The sequence below is a fragment of the Adiantum capillus-veneris genome, chromosome 23 (genome assembly GCF_014529385.1).
Source record: "Adiantum capillus-veneris isolate H3 chromosome 23, ASM1452938v2, whole genome shotgun sequence".
Taxonomy (NCBI): domain Eukaryota; kingdom Viridiplantae; phylum Streptophyta; class Polypodiopsida; order Polypodiales; family Pteridaceae; genus Adiantum; species Adiantum capillus-veneris.
Genome location: NC_140953.1, coordinates 86,823,928 through 86,837,068, shown reverse-complemented (window position 1 = coordinate 86,837,068; position 13,141 = coordinate 86,823,928). Strand labels below are relative to the sequence as shown.

The following is a 13,141-nucleotide window of genomic DNA, read 5'->3' as shown; positions in this document are numbered from 1 at the left end:
CCTTCCATGCCCTTGCCTGCTTGAGTGGTGTAAAAGGTGTGGCCCGGATAAGTTAGACTTTTGTGCTACAGAGGCTGCATTTATTGCTAAAAAGATTGTGGTGAATATTTTTGAGGACCTAGAAGTAGGAACTGCGCGTGACGGTCTGAAGAAGAAAAGGAAAGTCTTTTCGCATAAGGAAATATCATGCCAGGATCTCTCAGTCATGTTCAAAGACCATCTTAAGAAATACATAATGCATAATTTTGTGTATAGATGGCAAGCAGAACAATATAAGGAATGTATACAAAGCTTTCCAGAAGATGTTGTTGTGTCAGTTGTTGACTTTGCTGAAAATTATAGTTTCAAAGAACAAAATGAGATTCAGTCCATGCACTAGTATTCAAATCAAGTAACTATTTTTGTGCACATAACATATTTCCGAATTGCAGGTAACAACATCACCCTAGATCAATATTATTTCTTTTGTATTAAGCCTTCAATAATTTCTGATTTTTATATTATGCAGGTGACATCCCCAAGACAATTCACTTCTTCATTTCAGATGACAAGCAACATGACACACATTTTGTTCAACACTATTTTCTGAAACATGCGGAATGGCTAAAGCAATTTGGTCTAAACATAAGGCGTCATTGGGTATGGTCTGATGGAGCAGCTTCACAATTCAAAGCAAGAAGACCATTCTATTTCCTTGCCAGGTATACCATGTTCTAACAAACATTATCTGAAGGTGGTTTTAATATAGAGACCTATAATATTGGCATTAAAGTTGTAGTAAAATGCTTGTCTAACATCAGTAATATTATAATACGTGTTTTTTTTGGTAATTTTATCGTGCCAAGAGTATATTAATCTTCTTCTATCCATTGAATAAATTGCAGATACAATGTTTTTACGGGATGGAAAATGTCTTGGAACTTTCTTGGATCCATGGTAAGGGAGAACACGGCGGTGCGGGAGCAATGATAAAAAGGTCTTTAACTCAATACCAATTGCAACCAAACTGCCCAAAGATAGATTGTGCTGCAGATGTTGTGGCATTATTGAGACGGTCCTTGTCAGATGGTGCTACAGCCACCTATGCAGCCCAGGCCCGTTATGTAAGCATGAGTTTTTGGGAGATTGAATTGGGAGATGTCTAAAGGGGAAAAAATTGGAATGTGACGGCTGTAAAAAATACCCGCTCAATGCACTATGTTTCTGCATATTCAGAGCATGATGCAATTGATTTGAGAACACGTTCACTGTCTTGTTTCTGTAGTGCATGTAAACAGGAAAAGTGGAGGAGATGTGTGAGCAAGTCACACGTTCCTTTCTGGACATACCTTATTTTGGAGCCTACAGAAGAAGGGGAAGACGATGACGACGAAATAAATGAGGATGCAGCGTATGAAGGACACTATGACACCCTCAGTCAAGCTCTTATTGTTGGTGATAATTTTGCTATTCCCGCACCAAATGACAATGAAGAAAAAGTGGATTTCTATATAGTGAAATGCACTGCAGCTATTCAGGAGTTTCATTCAAACGCTGAAGATGACTGGGGCAATATTATTGGGCGAGGATCCTATGCTATCAAAGGGTTTTACTATCGTATGATAAATGAGCAGACCTACGAGCTTTTGGACAAAAAGCCAGAGGTGTTCATATATTCACATCTTGTTCGGGCAATCAAAATCCCCATGATACCCCATCCCAGCAACTCAAAACTATATACAATATCACTTGATGTCAGTGAGTCTATCTACAATAGTATGCCTTTTGAGCTGTAACCATCTTAAGAAATGCATAATGCATAATTTTGTGTATATCTGCCTTTAACTGTAAACTGAACTGTCTCCCTCTCCCTCTCTCTCTCTCTCTCTCTCTCTCTCTCTCTCTCTCTCTCTCTCTCTCTCTCTCTCTCTCTCTCTCTCTTTGTCATTTCTCAGTATCATTTTGGTATCATACCAGTCACTTCTCGGTATCATACTGGTATCATACCAGTCAATTCCCAGTATCATACCGGTATGATAAGGTATCATACCAGTCATTTCCCAGTATCATACCAATATCATACATTCCCTCTCTCTCTCTCTCTCTCTCTCTCTCTCTCTCTCTCTCTCTCTCTCTCTCTCTCTCTCTCTCTCTCTCTCTCTCTCTGTGTGTGTGTGTGTGTGTGTGTGTGTGTGTTATTTCTCAGTATCATACCAGTCACTTCTCAGTATCATACCGGTATCATACCAGTAACTCCTCAGTATCATACCGGTATCATACCAGTCCCTCTCCCTCCCTCTGTGTGTGTGTGTGTGTGTGTGTGTGTGTGTGTGTGTGTGTGTGTGTGTGTGTGTGTGTGTGTGTCACTTCTCAGTATCATACCGGTCACTCCTCAGTATCATACCGATATCATACCAGTCCCCCCCCCCCCCCCCCCCCCCTCTCTCTCTCTCTCTCTCTCTCCTGCATTGCACATTTGAGAACATGTGCAATGCAGGAGAGATCAAGTGTTGGGCTCTCAAAAAGTACCTCTTTGACACATTGGTGACACCGGTGCTTCTTTATGGAGTGGAGGTGTGGGGTGGACGCATCGGGAAGTCTACTTGGAAAGAGTTTGAGAATGTCCAAAAGCGTTTTCTCACCAACTTTCTCCAAGTCAAGACACAAACACCCTACATGCTCTTACGTCTTGAGTTCGGATTGCTTCCCATTGAGGTCTTGGGCATGCAAAGGGTTGTGGAGTACATGCGTAAGACACAACGTAGCCCTTTGCATCGACTTCCTAGAATCGCATATGAAGCAAGTCAAATGGTTCAAAAGACATGCAAGAGCAAAATACTAAGCTCGGGGTGGATGCTTGATATCAAGAAATGGTTTGGAAGATGGGATGCATGTCACTTGGTCAAGGATGCGTCGATCGACTCCCAAGTTAATGAGGCCTTCTTACAACGCCAATGTATCACGGCTTGGGAGAAATCCGGAGGTTTTCGCTTCAGCCATTACACCACACACGTTGCCCCAAACTACAAATCTCTCTTCTTCTCGGAACAAGGTAACCGAACCCATTCCTACATCCTTGAGCCCATCCCGTTGAGTGCGATCCGCACCATTGCCTCCATTCGTCTTAGCTCCCATTCTCTACGCTGCGAGACAGGACGTTGGGGCACTGGCGAGGAGTGTCATTGACTTTGCACCTTATGCCCTCATATCTAGTAATCCTCCCTCCTGGACCAAAGCTATGGATATTTATTCCATGTGTCATACATGTAAACGCATTTTGAAGTGCTTACCAGAGCCCCAAGAACAAATCAAGAGACATTTTTTGAGTAATGTACTTGCTCATCTTAAAACCGGCAAGCGCCAAAACCCCAAAATCCGGCCTAATGCTTTTGATCTCTCCTTATGTTTAAATGGTGCCCATAGAGTGGGTTACAACATTGTAATGACATCTAGCTTACGACCAGCTGATGATTAATGAAAACACAGTCTCATGATTTCATCATTGTTTTACTTTTAGTGTCAGATTTAATTGTATGTTTAATTGAACAAAATATCTATGTTTGTCATTCGATATACTGTCCAATGTCAAATTAATTGAATGGGTATTTAAAAGTAATGACATGTTCACCTGATATGCAGATATGGAAGAAGAACTCAACCACGCTGAAGCTCGGGAAATTTTTAAAGAAGAACAAGTTAGATGTGGACAAGCAGATCTTTCTACTATTGCCAACATTGAAGAAGATGAATCTGAGCTGCAAGGCGAACCATTAACCCTTAAAGAGTGCAAAAATCTTTGCCCTAATCACTTTGTACGCCATCAACTATTTCAAATAAGTGGCAATGCAAAACATACAGCTCCATTAAAGCTCTCTGATTTGCAACATAAAGGACTGGCACGTGTATTGTTGCAAAGGTTTATACAACAAGAGATATGCCTACCAAACAACAACTAAGTAGCAATCTATTTTATCCAGCAATGCTATGTTCGATATGTTTTGCTGAAGAGAGTGGATTGGTCAGATTGTCCAGGCACCGCTGGCGTTGGACGTGGATGCATTGCAGAAAAGGTGGCAACACGCAATGCAAATAATCCAATGCCTCCTCACAAGCGCCCTATTGTTTTACTTCCTGAAGAGTCAGAAACACTGACTGAATTAGCCAGCCAAGGACAAAACCTTGCCAGCCAAGGAGAAACACCGGACATGCTTTGTGGCCGTATTCTTGAGCTTGAAATAGAGTTAAGTGATGCACAAGCAAAGCTTCAACAATATGAATCATTGTATGGACCTTTGCCAGATGATACTACCACTTCACATAAAGATGTTGCTCAACCATCCCCTGAGCTAGGAATTACAGATTTTACCATAGACGAACTTATAGCAAATCTATCAAACTCATAAGTCACTCATAAGCTTTTTGTAATCTCAAAATTATATCAAACTCTTTTCGATTGAGTAATTTCCCAGAACCTTGTTGTAATTTCAAACCTACATCGACTTTATGTAATTGTTATTCGACAAGATATTATCGGCAGCTTATATTTGATTGTGAGTGAATATGTGCGTATGAGAGAGAGAAAGAGAGAGGTTTTGATGTGAACGACAACGAGATAACACTTTCTTTCATCATATACAAAAACTTGTTGAGTAAGTATCACAATGGTACTCTCACAAATCATCTCCATCTTCAAAAATTGCAACCATATCATCTACTTCGTCCATATCTGAGCATTCTGAAACTATCTCCCATTCCATATCATCATCATCATCATCATCAACTTCTGCAGAAATAGCTTCATGCGTTTGGAAGACTCCATATTGCTTTTGAGCGGCTCTAGTTGCAATGTTTTGAGGCTTATAAATAAGTCTCATATTGCAAAAAACATACACCAAATCAGCAACCCGTTTAGTATGAAGTCTGTTTCGCTTTTAGTGTGCACAAAGTCGAATGCTGACCAGTTTCGCTCACAACTTCCACTTGATGCAGCTACTGATAAAACTCTAACTGCAATGTGTTGCAACTCCACTTTCTCTCCACCATACTCCTTCCACCATAAAGGTGCACTTGTTTTGCCAATGGCATCTATATGCCACGGATCCTGAAACATACCAGTTCTGTTGGCATAATCTACTCGCTGATGAAAAGGTGTTTTTCCATCTTCGTGCCCTAAGAGTTGGGAGCACACTGTTTTGAAGTCAGACATAACTTCTTTGTTGGCAGATTGCTGATGCATTTGAAACTTAGGATCCAATACAAAAGCCGCACCATGCAATGGCGTATGCAATTGCACCCAACGCTTGTTAACAATTGTAATCATGGTAGCTTTATCCTTTGCACCAAAACTAACATTTTCTCTTAGCTTGCGTATAGCCTCTGACATATACCAGTAGACCCGACCAAAAATAAAAGAATCTGTGTCAACTGCTCTCAAAAGATCTACAAATGGCTTTGACACAGTTACTATTCTTTCTACATTATGCCAAAAGACTGGCGAGTTTACTATTTGCGCACATCGACTAGCTGCTTCCTGATAACTTGGATACTTGTTGGGCCATCCATCCCATCTTCTGTCTGCTAAGGTTTCCATCAATGCAGGCTTCAACTCTTGCAAATCAGCAAGAACATAGTATGCCGTAGCAAACCTTGTCGCGCAAAATATTTGCAAAGCTTTATTTGGTGACTTGGTTGGAAAAAGAGCATACGAAAATTGATGCTCTCTAATGAATTTCACCACATGATTTGCATCCAATAAATTTTGCTTCACACATGCCATTTTATCAATATCTTTTAATAGCAAATTTAAAGTGTGAGTTGCACATGGTACCCAAGAAATCTCCGGATACTTGACTTGAATAGCTCTTCCTACTCCTTTGTAGTTGGCCGCATTATCTGTGACAATAGCAGTCACATTATTTGTTACACCTGCCTTTGCAATTGCACGCTCATACACCCCTGCTAGGTAGGTGATAGTCTTCTCTTTTAATGAGCTGTCAATTGCTTCCACAAACATAGCCCCTCTAGGGTTAATAAGCATTACATTGATTAAAGGTTTTTTTTGACAGTTAGTACATCCATCCAATGCTATGGTGCATCCATATGCTGGAACAAACTTTAGAACTGTGCGTTTGAGAATGGCTTCAGTAGTGTCTTTGACTTTATCAAGATATTCAGTTCGCATCTTGTTATAGTCAGGAAACAAAAATCCTTTTTTGGTTGTACTCATCAAAGCATCTTGAAATATTGGATTGTGCATAGCATTGAACGATATGCCACACGCTTTAACACATTACGATAATAAATAATTACAATCAAATCAAGTATTAAAATGATTATCATTATAAATTGCTATACATACAAGAGCTATAAGTGACATTTTTAAATGTCAAAACGATAATCACTTATAATACTTGATAATTATCGTATCTATGTAAAGTGCGAACAAAAAGTTCTTACACTTTACCATAGATTTTTAAGCGATTATCTATCTACAATGCGAGCATGTGTATGCTCTCACACAGTACGGTAGATTTTGTAGTCCAAATAAAGATAAGAGAATATCAATATTTTTGGACATGTTTTTCCTAAATTTTTACTCTAGTGAGAGCATAGCAGTGTGAATAGCTCTACACAAAACGTAAAAATATAATTTTGTTTCATTATATTCATTTTGAAGTGAGAGAAAATCTCTACATATCAAAATCGAACTTTAAATTACATAAAATTAATTTTTATGTAATTATATTTTTAAACTAATTATCTCATGTGAGAGTACACTCTACACACAACGATAATATCTTACTTTTTTTTTTATTAGTCACTTTCAAGTGTCAATTAATTGAACACATTGGCAAGTGATTCTTATAATTACAGTTTGTATCAGGTGAGAGATTAAACTCTTCACAAAATACAAACTTTCAACTATTTACTAAGTTTTTCAAAACAAATTCATATATTTGAATCACAAAACTTAAAATTCTATTGAATTTTAATTTTTATTAAACTCAAATTATTTTATTTTTTTACAAATTAATTTTTTCTATCGTTTGGTGAGAGTACTCACATGGACAACACTGACTGTGAAAGCTGGTATAAGACCTGTCGCGTGCTGCTATATATACTAACATATTCGATCGTTATAATTTTTGATCGAAAATGATTTCGTTCGAAAAATCAAGAAGCTATACGAAGCTGTTTATGCTGATGTGGCACCGTATAATATGGTCGTATAATTTAGATAAACGAATAATACGCCCATTATTCACGTATTATACGTCTCCCGAATAACGAATAATGCAACTTAGTATCTAAGTGACCTTCATTGGTCACATTCTTCACCACCTCAGATACAAACTCAGCCCACTTTACCGGACCTGTGCATACGAAATAAACATATCCGCGTGCAAACTTGACTCCCAGCAGATAGTTTGGTGGCTTGGATTGGTACACCTGCTTGTAGAGCTAGAAGAGTGCCTTGTAGTGATCCGGCCTTGCTGTTTTTATCGGCACTTTTTTCTCCTTCACTGTGAAAACTTTCATCCAGTCGGATATGGGCACATCTACATCTGTCAACTTCCTAACATCTTTCCCCTCAAGACTTAATCCATATTCCCTGTGAAAATCCTCCTTTGTCGTGCAGAATGCCTTTAATGGCACCTCCACATCCTTGGGGTGAACAAAGCGGCTGATTTTGGGAGGAGGCTGTAACTTCTTTCTTTGAAAGGAATAAATCCATATTCATTACTCAATGTATCTACACCTCAGTACTCTACTACACATACAGGTTCGCTGTACACAACACAGAGAGAGAGAGACAGAGAGAGGTGACATACCTTCGTGGGAGAATGTCGGGTCTTTGTGGGGGAGACCTGTCGGGCTGCATTCCTTGGGCTCTTTCTTAGGTTTCTATCCATAGCGAAGGATAAGCAGCGTGCACAGGGGACTGTAGAGTGAGCTGAGAAAGGCGCAAAAGGCGAAAGGCACAGAGACACAGAGAAGTCACAGTCATGAAAACATTCCACACGTGTTTTTGAATCCTCCACATCAACACGATTATTTAATTCAAACAATTCTTGCCCATAACACCAGTTTCATACCCCCTAAATTTTAAGCCTCCAAAATAAACTTTCAACCGGTTAAAACCGGGCCACCTATTCATGCATCCACCTAGCTTTCATATTATGCAGTAACAACAAACGATATGTATCAATTAAAACCTATGATGATGTGAAATACAAAACTTCAAGTATCTTTACATACCCAGTACATTAGTGCAAGGTATCCAACCCTTGACTAACGACTCATTTTTAAAATATGTTCATCTTCTACAACCAACTTCAGTCCCTTTATGGACCAGTGGCTTCGTCGCAATGAGCATGACTCTTAAGAAATTCCATTTGTTTGGCCTCGTACCTTTGTCTTCGGTCAAGGATTTTGATTTTTTAAGAAGTGGTTACGTGTTGGCCTAGTGGTTAAGGTGATGGCTTTAAGCGCACCCACATGGTTCAACCCTTGACATGTGGATGTGCGTGAGTAGGTGCAATCCCGTAAAACTAGTCAAAGTGAAGCTTCGAATAACCTTAAAAAAAAAAGTGGTTACCGTATTAAGAATCACGCTCAGTCCAAAAATATGACATGTGACTATGTAACCTTAAGTCAATTCACAAGGAGAAATAACTGCACCCACTAGTAGGATACACTCCTCCGGGATTTGCCTAGTCAAAATGCCAAAGATAGTAGAGTTTTTACTATATACATAGTAGTCCGTCAAGAAAATAAAAAAGCCCGAGGGGTTTACCGGCACAAGTGGTTTTTGTAGGTCATCGAAAGAGGTTATGTTAATATTGACCGTAATCACGTGATTTTTATTGTGTGTAATTACTCAACGGTGTTAACGTGTCCACGCGTTCATGATCACATTAATGAAATCTCTGGTGGACATAGAGTCGATAGAATCCTCTTGCCTTGTATTTATACTAGTAGACCCGTGCATCATTTTTAAGTGGGAGAATATTGAGGTAAGGTGATACGCCTTGCCCGTAGTCGAATGGCTGACCGCTCGCCCGTTGGGTGTGTAATCATTATCCCCTTATTCTTTATATGGTATATATAGAATAAGGGAGCTCTCTTATTCTCTCACATTGAGAGGAGAGGCAAGCTTCACCCACGCCGCCGTATTCATCTTCTTGTCTCCTCACCGCACACGCGCACCACATGCGACCCCTTACGTGCACGCACACTCTTCAACTATAACGTAAAACTAAAGTAGTTGTAATCCTGAAAATGATTTACATTGATATGAAGGGGCTTTGTTCGCCGGAAAGAGCTCTTGCATATAAAAGTGTTTTATACTATAGAAAGATGTCGTCTATGAGTTGAAAGTGCTAACACAATAATATCTAAAGTGATAGTAAACCAAAAAAGTGTGTTTTGAAAGAAATTTTTAGATTTATCTCTAAATTTTATATTTGAAGGTGAGAAAACCTACAAATTTTCTAAAAATTGGTGTAATTTGGTGTAAAAACCTTCTATTTAGTCAATTAACCTCTTATTGATTGGCATATGGGAAGAACCGTACACCTAGCTAAGCCTTGGCACTAGGTGGCACATGCATGGAGAGGAAGAATCTATGGTACACTTTGTAATCTCAAGTACCTAAGGTTACCGCATAAGGTCCCCACACTTGCACATGACAAATACAACCATGGACGCATGCCATCACGAAGAACATAGGAGGTCAATTGGTTAATGCATGTGCCTTCCCGAGGTGATGAGGTGTGAATCAAAGAAGCACCAACGCAGATTAATTCCAGAACCAGCATATATACACAAGAAGTTTTGGACAGATTCTCACAATAATTTCCACATTATGACTTAACGCAACATCATGAGCTTCTGTGAGGGAGGCACGCCATACCTCCCACCGGGCCGGCGGGTCCCCTGCCCCCAATCTTACCTAGCTAGGTATGCGGTGCCTCCCGAGCAGAAGCTCATGATGTTATGCATCGTATGAAAAACATTGAAAAAGTCTCCCTTTTCCTACATGAGAAAATTTCTAAATCTTCTTGTGATACGAAAGGCACTTGAAAATTGGTAGTGCCCTCTTCAATATATCATAACAAACCATCTACAAAAAACAGAAAAGAGTATTATCAGCAAACACAGACTAAGAGCCTTGTAGATCGATGCCAAATGGTCTCACCAAGAGTATGAACCTAAGCAGCTTCAGACCATCATCAATCTTTACCCAACCCTCTATACATTACAGCTGTCCAAAATTTAATTTTCCAGTCCTTTTCTGAAGCGGTACTTCCATTTTCTGTGTTGTCCCATCCCTCTCCACAAAAGTCATCGCTGCCAAGTCCGTGTTGACAATGAAACAAGCAGACACAAAAATAATCGACTGATGACATGGAGCAACCACAATCTCCTCATCACTAGCCAGGCAGAAATTGATGTTTATCACCTGAGCTGAGTGCAGCTCATGGTAGGTTATGCGCGTTCAATTTGCTCAGTTATGAATTTCTTGCTTCCATTTGCTACCAGTTCAAATCCAAACTTTGAAAAGTTATCACTTTCCCGAACAAGGGTGTCAAGACTCAGCTGGCTTCGTCGCTTCCCATGTACAGTTAGTTGCTTGGTTTCTGGAAAGATCCTAGCTCCTATAGAAGGGTATGCTTGTTGCAAGATTGCCTTAACACGGCACATGAATAGAAACTGATGTGCATATTCTGATGCTTTACCATCCACATTCAGACACTCAGGCCTAAACATAGTATGGCCATCAAGGGACTTGACAGCCTGTAGGACAACCCACCTCCTATCCAAGTGGCAAGGATCAGGAGGCAAATCCACCTCCTCCTGCACAATGGCACTCCCACGAAGTATAGCAGTGCGTAGAAGTGGTGAAGAGATGGACAAAGTATGGTCTCCATTTTCTTCTTCGGTTACATCGAAGACCCCTTGGGCAATGAAGTCACGCAACTGAATGCCTGTCTTCCTTTCACATCAAAGTTCCTCTACTTCTAGCAAGTTCACCAATAAAGAATAGAATTCATCTTTATCTGCATGCTATCTGACAAATTGCATAATTCGGCTGTATGTGGCCATGTCAAATACGTAAAACCCCAAACAATAAGACTCAGCCCGATTAATCCATGCCTTCAGCGTCCACAATTCCTCTTGCACAAGGAATGCCAAACATGTGCCAGTTAAGCCCTTGTGGCCCCATGTCCACTGCATGATTGAAGACGCTATTGAGTCCACCTCCATGTGGACACTTGGTCGATCAGCAGCTGCCTGTTTTAGTAAAGACAATATATCATCCAGGCTGAATTTTGTTGAAGTGAGCACATGATGGTGAGCGAAAGGAGAAAGCCTGCTTGGAGTAGACCCTGCATCAAGGTCACGGCCACGCTTGTGATACTGAGCTTCAATGAGATCGTGCACACGCTCTGTTCCAACTAGGAGAAAACCATAAAAATTGTATCTTTTAAGATTACCCTTCATCCCTTTAATTACATGGAAGAACAGATCGATGTATGCAGAAGGCAATTCAATCAGGGAATCTGCTTCATCAATGATGATTGTAACAAGTGTCAGTAGGTTTTCCTTCAGAAAGAGCGATCTGAACTGCACTGCTCTGCACGGCACTCTCCCCTTGGATCCCTGGCTCTGAAGAGGTTGGGGTGTTCACGGTTCAAGTTATCCCACAAGTAGGCCCAAAGCCTTTGTTCATCCCAGCTTTCATTAGCACCTTTCAGGCCAAAAACTAAGTACACTGAGAGCTAGTGTGACTCATTCCATATCCTGTCTATGGCAGCCAGGACAGAGGTGCTCTTCCCACTTTGACGTGAACCACATAAAATGCAATACTTTCCCTCCTTAAGATCCTTCACAAGATCATCTATGGCCGGAGGAATGTAGTAGTTGCGAATGGAGTCCACCGAGACGCCAGCCCCAAACCACCATGGTCCCTTGCATGGAGCTTGCACCATGAACGGACTAACTCTGTATTTGTGCCCTGCAATAAGTGTAGACCCGCGTGAACGGACGACGGAGAGCTCCTCCCCCTCCGTGATCATCTCCATCACCAAGCTTTCCACCTGTATAGAAACATACGGAGAGTGTAAGCCAGGGCTTCCCCCACAGGCATTCCACATGAAAACGTCCACCGGCGCCCAAAGCCTTCCACCGTCAAGATCTTCATCTCCTCGCCACCACGCTTTGCCATCGAAGCGGAACTTCTGACTTGCTCGAAGGTATGAGGGTTTCACTCACTGCCACCCCGTGGAGAATATTCTGCTCGCTGCTTTTCTAAAAGTTAGGTGACGGTGGAGAGCAAAAAGCAGTCAGGAAGGAAGGAAGGAAGAGGGGAGAGAGAGAGAGAGAGAGAGAGAGAGAGAGAGGGTTGCGTGGTGATTGCATCCAGTTGTGCACCAATTGGTTTTAAACCAAAAAAAAAAGATATTACTGGAAAAAAGAGAGCTAAAAACCAATGAAATTGAAATTGATTCCACGTAATACAGCCCCGCCATCATGGCGGGGGTGTCATATTCACGTTTTGTTCAAAATCAAGAGAGCCTGCTCCCTCAATCTAATCTCCTGCTCCCTCAATCATTTTGTCCTTGATCAAGTGGAGGGGAATGATTTGGTGAAGAACTTAGTACCCTTATACAGAGCATTGTTTCTCGTATGCCAACCAAACAGTGAAGGAATTCGAGCAAAATTGCCTAGCAGGATCATATGACTTCAAAAAACCAAAATTAATCTTAAATTGAGTTACTTTAATGCCTCAAGCATCAGACCAACACAACCTGAACTTGGATGGAGTCTTTTTTAGTCCTCTAGATTCTTTTGCGTTAAAAAAATATACCTTTTATTAAATTTTGATAGTACATGTTTTGTTTCCATCGACTAGAAACACCTCCTCTTGGGTGGTCTACTCGAGTACCTTTATATCTGAGTAGGATCTTCCCTAGAAGAGGGTACAGGTGGTGAGGTGTTCCTAATTAGGGATGGATTGCATTTAATGAATCTCATCAAATGTTTGTTTGTGTGGACTAGTTTTCCTCCTCTTGGGTGGTCGACTCGAGCGCCATTTAGTCTGGGTAGAAGACTCCCTAGAGGGGGGTGGAGTTGGTGAGGTGTTTGGGTCATCATC

General features: G+C 40.8%; 2 pseudogenes; both read right to left on the bottom strand.

Moving 5' to 3' along the window:
- Positions 1-10,240: 10,240 nt before the first annotated feature.
- Positions 10,241-11,666, bottom strand: LOC147428114 (uncharacterized; annotated as a pseudogene).
- Positions 11,666-12,359, bottom strand: LOC147428113 (uncharacterized; annotated as a pseudogene).
- Positions 12,360-13,141: the final 782 nt, after the last annotated feature.